The sequence below is a fragment of the Paramisgurnus dabryanus genome, chromosome 2 (assembly GCF_030506205.2).
Source record: "Paramisgurnus dabryanus chromosome 2, PD_genome_1.1, whole genome shotgun sequence".
Classification (NCBI taxonomy): Eukaryota; Metazoa; Chordata; class Actinopteri; order Cypriniformes; family Cobitidae; genus Paramisgurnus; species Paramisgurnus dabryanus.
In genome coordinates this window covers 13,202,665-13,211,672 of record NC_133338.1, presented here as the reverse complement: position 1 = coordinate 13,211,672, position 9,008 = coordinate 13,202,665, and the positions used below count along the sequence as shown (strand labels likewise).

The window sequence follows — 9,008 nt, the reverse complement described above, 5'->3', positions numbered from 1 at the left end:
TGATGAAAGAACAAAGCTGTTGTGTTTACGAAGATGACAATGAGGTTCAATTAAGATCATCTACAGTGCATTCAGAAATCATACACCTTTCACTTTCAATTTTATGTTGTTGCATGATACTGTAATTGTTTAGATATTTTTACAAAGTAAAAACAGAATTTTAGAAACTTTTGCAAATGTATGAAAAAAGAAAACATATTTACATTATACATATTCAGACCCTTTGCAACAACATCTGCAATTTAGCTCAGTTGCCTCCAATTTCTCTTGAGGTTGCTGAGATGTTTCTACACCTTAAAGCGTCCTGATGAACACAAAGATTTTTTAAGGAATGTCTGCAACCAAACTGACCAGAAGCACCATTGACTTACATAGTAGGATAAAAGAATACTATGGTAGTGAATGGTGCTTCTGATCGATTTGGTTACAAATGAATCCAATACTGAATGCTTAAAGAGGCCCTTCCACATAAAACCGTTTTTACTTGTATTTTTTGATATGTGTTAGGTCCATATGTGTTTGTGTTGTGTTGTGAATGTGAAAATTAACTTCCACCTCCTCTGTCAGCTCTAGCCACTGAAAAGAAATAAGCGGAGAAATCAGGGGCCGTATTCACAAAGAATTTTAAGGCTAAAAGTAGCTCCTAACTGGCGAATTTAGGAGCAACTCCTTAAAATACTGGGCGTGTCACTCCTAAATTTAGGACTCCTAATTTTTTTCACTAAGAGTAATTCACAAAGCATTTTAGCTCTAAAAGTAGCACCTAAGTCTGGGACAGCTTAAAAAAAGTCGAGAGGACTCCTAACTCACTAAGACCTATTCACAAAGGATCTTAAAATGTCTTAGGTGCTGATCCTCCTTAACATGGACAGTTTCACCAACTCAAAAGCATTAGCTACACTTAAAAGCACACTTTAATGTAAGCATATTGTTTATAACATTTGTTTCATAATTCATTACATTCATGGCAAGCAGGAAGTTTTTTAGAATTACATGAAACAATAATGAAATTAAATATTTAATATTATAGGCATACCTGTTGCCATGCTAGTCTGTTTAAAGGCTGCAATCTCAACCCTCTACTGCGATTGTAATGCATACCACCGCCTCTCGCAGTCGTCCGGGGTCCGCGACACAAGCGGGAATGCTGCATTGATCTGCAACAAATCCTCTCCCATCAGTAATGCGCGGGTTGATCCGAAATGAGCGGATGCCTGAGGTCACCCGCGGATTTTTTGCGGTCCGACTTGCGGGCGGGTTAGTTGAAAACGTTGGTCGGGTGCCGGTTGTTTTGTACATTGACCCGCGCATCATTGTCTCGCATGTCTCACGCTTAGTTTTGCTTGATATATCAGTGCCGAATTTCCCTTTTATTACGTTTCTTTTTTCCAGCAAGTTCAAGTTCAAGTTCAAGTTCATTTATTTATAAGCACATTTAAAACAGCCACAAGACTGACCAAAGTGCTGTACATTAAAAGTAAAAGAAGACAAATAAAGCAGAAATAAAAATCGATACAATTAAATCCAAAAAACAGTTTAAAATTAAGACCAACCGGTTATACACTACAGTGAAATGCAAATAAAAGTTAATATGCCAGCTCAAACAGATAGGTTTTTAAAAGGGACTTAAAAGTAGATAAAGAAGGTGCCACTCTAATCTTGAGCGGCAAGTTGTTCCATAGACGGGGCCCTACCACCGAGAAGGCACGATCCCCTCTACGTTTTAATTTTGATGGAGGAATTAGAAGGAGATTCTGATCACTGGATCTCAGGTTTCTGGCGGGAGTGTAACGATGAACTAGCTCAGATAGATAACTGGGGGCAAGGTTGTGTAATGATTTAAAAACCAGTAAAAGGATTTTAAAATCAACTCTGAGTTGGATAGGCAGCCAATGCAGGGATCTTAGGATGGGAGTGATATGGTCGCTTTTGCGGCTGTTATAAAGGAAGCGAGCAGCAGCATTTTGGACGAGTTGAAGACGGTTTATTTGAGTTTTGGAGATACCGCTATAGAGTGAGTTGCAGTAGTCCACACGAGTGGTAATAAAAGCATGCACGGCCATTTCAAGCGTTTTGTGATTTAAAAAATGTTTAACCTTAGATAGCAGGCGTAATTGGAAGAAACTCGCACCAACAACAGAGGAGATATGTTTGTCCATTTTTAGGGACTCATCTAAAAGGACCCCCAGGTTTCGCACGTGGGAGGATCTGAAAGCTGAAAGGCTGCCCAGATCCACCGTGGAAGCCTGTGGGTGGTCAGTAGGATTAAAAACAATCACCTCTGTTTTATCTTCATTTAGCGTTAAAAAGTTTTGGGCGAGCCAGATTTTAATCTCATCTAGACACTTTAAAAGCATTCTAAGAGCAGACGAGTCATTTTTCTTAATGGGAATGTAGATCTGTGTATCGTCTGCATAGAGATGGAAACGTATCCCGTGCCTTCTCAAGATAGAGCCCAAGGGAAGCATGTACAAGGAGAAAAGAGTTGGCGCTAGTATCGACCCTTGTGGGAGGCCACACGAGAGGGGAGCAGCAGAAGAGGAAAAGTCATCTAATTTTATAAAAAATTGTCTATCCGTTAAAAAAGAATGAAACCATTCGAGGACCGTGCCTTTAAGACCCACGTCAGATTCTAATCTAAGTAACAAAGTGGAGTGGTCCACAGTATCAAAGGCAGCGGAGAGATCTAAGAGAACCAAGACCACAGAGTCACCGGAGTCAGAGGCTAAAAGGATGTCGTTTAAAACTCTAAGAAGCGCCGTTTCTGTGCTGTGAGCAGATTTAAAACCAGACTGAAAGGTTTCAGATATACCATTAAGATGTAAAAAGGACTGAAGTTGTTCAAGTACAATTTTTTCTAAAATCTTAGAAATAAATGGTAAAACTGAAATTGGGCGAAAGTTATTTAAAATAGAGGGGTCTAGAGAAGGCTTCTTAAGAAGTGGGGTGACAGTCGCTACTTTGAGGGAAGTGGGAATAGAGCCAGTTAGCAGGCATTTATTAAAAAAGGAAACCAGATCAAGCCCGATAGTATCAATGATAGTTTTTAAATATTTTGGATGAATGGTGTCATAGGGACAAAAGGATGGCTTGGTGGATTCAATTATTTTTTTGAGAGAGGGGAGAGAAACAGGTTCAAAATTATCCCAGAATGCGGGAGACGAGCAGAGGAGAGGGGGCTCAATAGATGCAGTCGTAGAGCAAGACTTGGGTCTCAAATTTGATATTTTATCTATAAAATGTTTTAAAAAGCCTTCACATAGAGCAGCAGAAGCAGCATAAGCATATTTCAAAGGCGGATTAATGACAGAATTTATGACAGAGAACAAGACTTTAGGGGAGGAATGATTTCTCATAATTAAGTCAGAAAAATATGAAGCTTTAGCTGATTTGGCTGCAGACTGATAGGCGGATAAGCTGTCTTTAAATAGATGAAAGGAGATGTGTAGCCTGTCCTTTTTCCATTTACGCTCGGCCTTTCTGCAGGTTTGACGAGCCAAACGAGTGTCCCGGTTTTGCCATGGAGCAGATTTGGCTTTGTGTTTAAAGGGTTTTAATGGAGCAGACATATTTAAAACATCCAGCCAGGCAGAGTTCAGTAGACTTAGATGTTGATCGGCATCTAGATCAGATAACGATAAGTCCGTGGATAGATGTGCATAGGAGTCCAGATAGTACTGATTAAAATTTGCCCCAAAATTCGTTGAATAAGAACGAGAGAGAGTGAAAGCTTTCTTGGGTAAGGGAGAGAGGGTGGGAAGTAACAGGGAAAATAAAATCGGCTTATGATCCGATAGCGGCACATCTGAAATAGCGATGTCAGAAGCAGTTAGCCCATAAGATAGTACAAGATCTAAAATGTGACCGTGAGCATGCGTAGGGGCCGTAATCCATTGAACCAGATTGAACGAATCAATAAGATTGAGAAACTCCTTAGATAGATGGTTAGACTGACAGCAAACATGGATGTTAAAATCACCAACTAATACAAAGCGGTCATATTTTATGGCAATATTGCCAATAAACTCAGTAAGCTGCTGAATAAAGTCTGTTGAGGTATGAGGAGGACGGTAAATTACCCCCAATAAAATCGGACCATTCCAGTCTAAACAGAGGAGCTGAACTTCAAAGCTGGAGAACATTTCAGTAGAAATAGACCGACAATGATCCGCGAAGCAGTTTTTTAAGATTGTTACTAGACCACCTCCTTTCTTATTCGGGCGAGGAGAGTTAAAAAAAGTGCAGTCAGCCGGAACCAAATCAGAAAAGGGAGTTAAGTCACCAACCTTAGTCCATGATTCCGTGATAAACATAAAATCCAAGCTATGAGAGGTAAAGAAATCGTTCAGCAGGAAGGTCTTATTCACCAATGATCGAGCGTTAATAAGAGCCATTTTTGGTGGAGGAATCGCCGCCGGGGAGCACGATGATCTGCTCAGCGAGCGCAGGTTACCTTGGGTCACTCCATTTCGTCGGTGACAGCGGTAGATCTGAGGAGAGCCGACCAGGATGCCATGGTGTGGAGACAGGGGGAGAACAGGTCGAAGCCACCTGTAGGGTAACTCCATCGGTCGCCAGGGGACAAAAAGGTCCTCGCTGCGGCCGTGGCCAAGCAGATCGCCGTGATGTCCCGCCCGAAGGTAGGTTTTCATTTTGATGTATAACCCCCCCCTGCATCCGCGTCTTCTCTTGCGCTTTTTCCGCGAGATGCAGAGAGGCCACCGGCGTATACAGTGAGGAAACTCCGTTAAAAGTTTCTGATGTGTTTGTTTAAAAAGGAGTTCCACCTCCGGTTTAAAACTGTTTATAAAAGAGACACGAATATCCATCAATGACTGTCGGTTGTAAGTCAAAAGTGCGTCGCATTTCGGTAACCAGAGCAACAATAGTTGAAATAATAGCAGGAGCGGCAGACGGCATGCCGTATACAAAGGCGCCATCTTTTTTGGAATGGCCACCAACTGGAACAGCAGCAGTAACTGATCCTGCATCCAGTTGGGTTTCTTTTCCGTTTTGGCGAGTTCATAATCCACCGTCATTTATTTATTACATTAGGATTCTTCAATATGGGCAACATTTCCTTGCTTTAAGTAGTCTATTTAGGCTAATAGGATGTCAATTAATCAAGCAAGTGTTAATGTAATGTCGTTTTTTATTATTAGGCAATTGGCGGTTTTCATTTGGGTATTAGGCTACCTTGATTTAATTTAATTTCATTCACGACTTTTCTTTAATATATGCATTTCGATGGCATTACTATTATTATTTTGTGTAGGACACAGACATATTTCGATATTGTAATTCCATGATTTGATGCGTCTGTGTTATGTTACGCATGACAGCCCTGTCATCTAACAACCAATCACCGTGGTCATTGCGAGGCAGCTCGTGCATGAGAATTGACGTCATCCGTAGCAACGAAGACTCACTCTTAGTTTAGGAGTTATAATTTTTCCTTACTAAAAGTAGGTCTGAAAGGCGTTGTGAATAACTTTTAAGAGAAAACTCCTAGCTAAAATCTTTTAGTGCGATTTAGGAGTACTCTTAGTGGTAAGATAAAATGCTTTGTGAATACGGCCCCAGGTCAGCTTGAAAAGCTTATCAGTGTGGAACTGATCGAGGTCATTAATATTCATAAGCTCTTCAACTTGAGACCGCGCCCACATATTACGTGTAGTTGAGCTAGTTTTCATAACAAGTTACAGCAAGGATGGCTAAACGTCAATCGTACCATATTCAGGCCATTGTTTTTCGTCGAGATACATCATTCCTATTAAACGAGGGAATCATAACAGTTGCTACATGTTTGGATGTTCAGAAGAATGCTGGATTTGAAGAGAGACTGTGATTAAAAAGCAATGCTCCTCTATCAATATTGGATCCGGATGTAATGGTGGCGCTGCTTATGTGAGTAAAAAACGCTTTAGTACTATGTGTCAGTGTTGGTGCCGGTGTTTTCTCTTCCAAGGGACGCAAATTCATGCTGCACACGCTTTGAAAGGGTTTATGATAAAAGACACGCGTGTTTGTGGGAGTAAAACACTTTAGTACTATGTGTCACTGTGGCGGCCGGTGTTTTCTCTTCCGAGGGACGCGAATTCATGCTGCACACATGTTGAAAGGGTTTATGATAAAAGACACGTGTGTTTGTGGGAGTAAAACACTTTAGTACTATGTGTTACTATCAGTTGCGCTGATAGTTTACTATCAGCGGCCATTGAATGTGATAAAAAACACATGTGTGTGTTTGTGCATTCGTTACACGCGCGTCGAAGGGTTTATGTAAAAGACGTGTGTGTGTGTGCTGCTACACGCGCATCGAAAGAGTTTACGATAAAAGACACGTGTGTGTTTGTGCGTGGGTTTACAATAAAAGACACGCGTGTGTGTGTCAAAAGGGTTTATGATTAAATATGCGTGTGTAAGAAAGACACTGTGTCTTAAGACCCTCACTTAACATTAAACTGATTACACATGAGATTAAATTGAAAGTTAGTTTGAACGAAAAACTGTTATCCAATCATAGCAGTGGGTGTTTCCTTCCAAGTCGTCAATGCAGCCCGCCCATTAAAACGGATCATTTCTCTAACCAGCCTCAAAATCAGGGTACAAAATAGCCTATTACTTATTGCTTTTGATGTTTTTGGATGTAAAAACCATGCAAACGTCATGAGTAGACCTCAGACAACAGTCTAAAACAATAAAAAACCCAGAGGAAGGGCACCTTTAAGTGATATTAACTTAATATTTTCAACACCCCCAAATGAGATGCTTAACAACCAAACACTGACAAGTTGCTTTACGTGTGGGTCAAACAGCCTTTTGTGTAGTCCCTTACCAATGAAATCGAAGATGGACTTCAGAACTTCTGGACTGTCTGTGTAAGCCTTTAAACTCGCCCAGACCAGCAAGGCATCTTGTTAGCAGACATCCGGACCTGATCAAAAACTTTTGATTAGAAGATGTTCTAATCCTATTTTTAATATACTGTATGTTTTACAAACTTACCACAGGTGATCTGGCAAAGCGACTTATGAAACAGCATCTTCCCAAATCTTCTCTTCAGGCTCATCTTAGCGATCATTTGATAAAGTTTGGAAAAAGAAAAACATATTTCATTAGTATAGAAATATAAATGTAATCTTGTGGTAAGAAATACAGAAAACTGTGGCCCAAGTACAACTTTTAAAGAAATTAAGAATGTTTAAATTTTTGTCATAACACTATTCATTACCTTTTAAGGGGGAATGATTTGGGGATCTGGAAAGACACACTACTTCACCTCTCTGTATTTTATCACTCGTCTTCAAATTGCATGTTGATCTGCCTACAATTTAAAACACATAATAACCCTGCTGAAAAACCAGCATGGGAATTATGCTGGTGTAGCTGGTGGACACAGCATACCAGCACCAAAACACAACATATGCTGGTATGACCAGCGTGGGATGCTGGTGTTAATGCTGGTTTAGCTGGTGCTAATGCTGGTTTGTTGCTGGTTTAGCTGGTGCCAATGCTGGTGCTGATGCTGGTTTGATGCTGGTTTAGCTGGTGTTCACTAGCAAACCAGCACCAAAACACAACATATGCTGGTCTTGCTGGTATGCTGGTTTTTTCAGCAGGGAAAATAAAGACAAGTCATAGCCCCTTTTAAAAAGAAAACATAAATTGTGAAATACAAAACACTACATCTTAATTATTAGGATTAGTAGAATTTGATTTGGTTACAAAACAAATATTAAATGCATTGTAAGGTTTTAGGGGAGACGCTTCACAAAAAAGAAATGGTAAATTAGAGATTTATTACAACATGGTATCTTGGTGGTGCATTACCAGGGTAGGTGGTAGCTCATTGACAATTTAAAAAATTATGATTAAAGCCATAATACATAAAGATAAGAACAAATAAATGCTGTCATGTACACCACCACAAAGACCCATTTTTTTCTGTCAATATGAAGCCTCTATAAAACTTGCATCAACATCCACTCTGAACACTGGATTAACTTTCGTCTCTGAATACTGAAAACAAAGGGTTTGAAATATGTACTGTAGGCCTACATACTGTAGAAGGAATAGTGGCATACAAAAGAAATTTGTTTCTTATATTTTCCTAATGACAATGATAAACCAGTCTTGAGAAACAAGTAGCAGTTTTTAAAAAGCCACTCTCAATTCTCACCTGTGAAGTTTCTTGTGTTTGTGTGTCATTCTGTTTCTGATCTGACAACCCTTGCTGTCTGTTTCTTGTTCAATCTTGACAAAATATAAACAAGAAAATTAGTGCAATATTGGAAGAGAATTCTATAATGACTTTTATCAGAACATGAATACATGTACTTGCATACTGCATTTAAGTAAATATTATAGAATAGCAGGGTTAACACAACATTACCTGATCCAGATGTAGTGGCTGTTGATGCATGAAAACCTCAGCATTGACAAGATCATCACCACTATTCTAATTTGAAGGGCTCTGATAACGAAGACATTACAAAAGAGTTATAAAAATATACTAAAAACAAGAGCACATTTGTCTAGATCAGGGATTCCCAAAGTGTGGTACGCGCACCCCCAGGGGTACGCGAGCTGCCACCAGGGGGTGCGCGAGAGGAAAAATGTAATGGCGGTCTGTTTCTTTAAGTGGGATTTTTCCATACAATAAATAAATAAAAAAAAATGAACAGTAAACATTTCCTTTGTGATCGCTTTTATTTTAAATAAAAAACTATAATTTATTAGTTTTTGATAGAAACGTAGAAGACAGCTGCTGTCTTTTTCTACGCACTGCTCTTCTGTTATGCACTGCAGCCGCTATGCGTGCCAACTCGTTTCATTCATTCCATATATATTATAAATATGCTTAACTGATTGAAATCAGGGAAACTGTCATGTGGGACATCTTATGATAAAGTTGTTAGTCACGAAGGAGGAGAGGGACCAAGAGAGAGAGACTTTTTTATGGCAAAAATAGAAATAATGAAATGTGACGAGACGGGCACAGCGAG

General features: G+C 39.7%; 1 long non-coding RNA gene across 1 annotated transcript; it reads right to left on the bottom strand.

Annotated features, from left to right (window-relative positions):
- Nucleotides 1-209: 209 nt before the first annotated feature.
- LOC135736312 (uncharacterized) lies at nucleotides 210-8,526 on the bottom strand. Its single transcript, XR_010527897.2, has 5 exons — nucleotides 8,396-8,526; nucleotides 8,183-8,256; nucleotides 7,235-7,327; nucleotides 7,009-7,072; nucleotides 210-304 (listed from the first exon to the last, which is right to left on the bottom strand). It is a non-coding gene; the product is annotated as an uncharacterized lncRNA (long non-coding RNA).
- Between the last annotated feature and the right edge of the window lie 482 nt (nucleotides 8,527-9,008).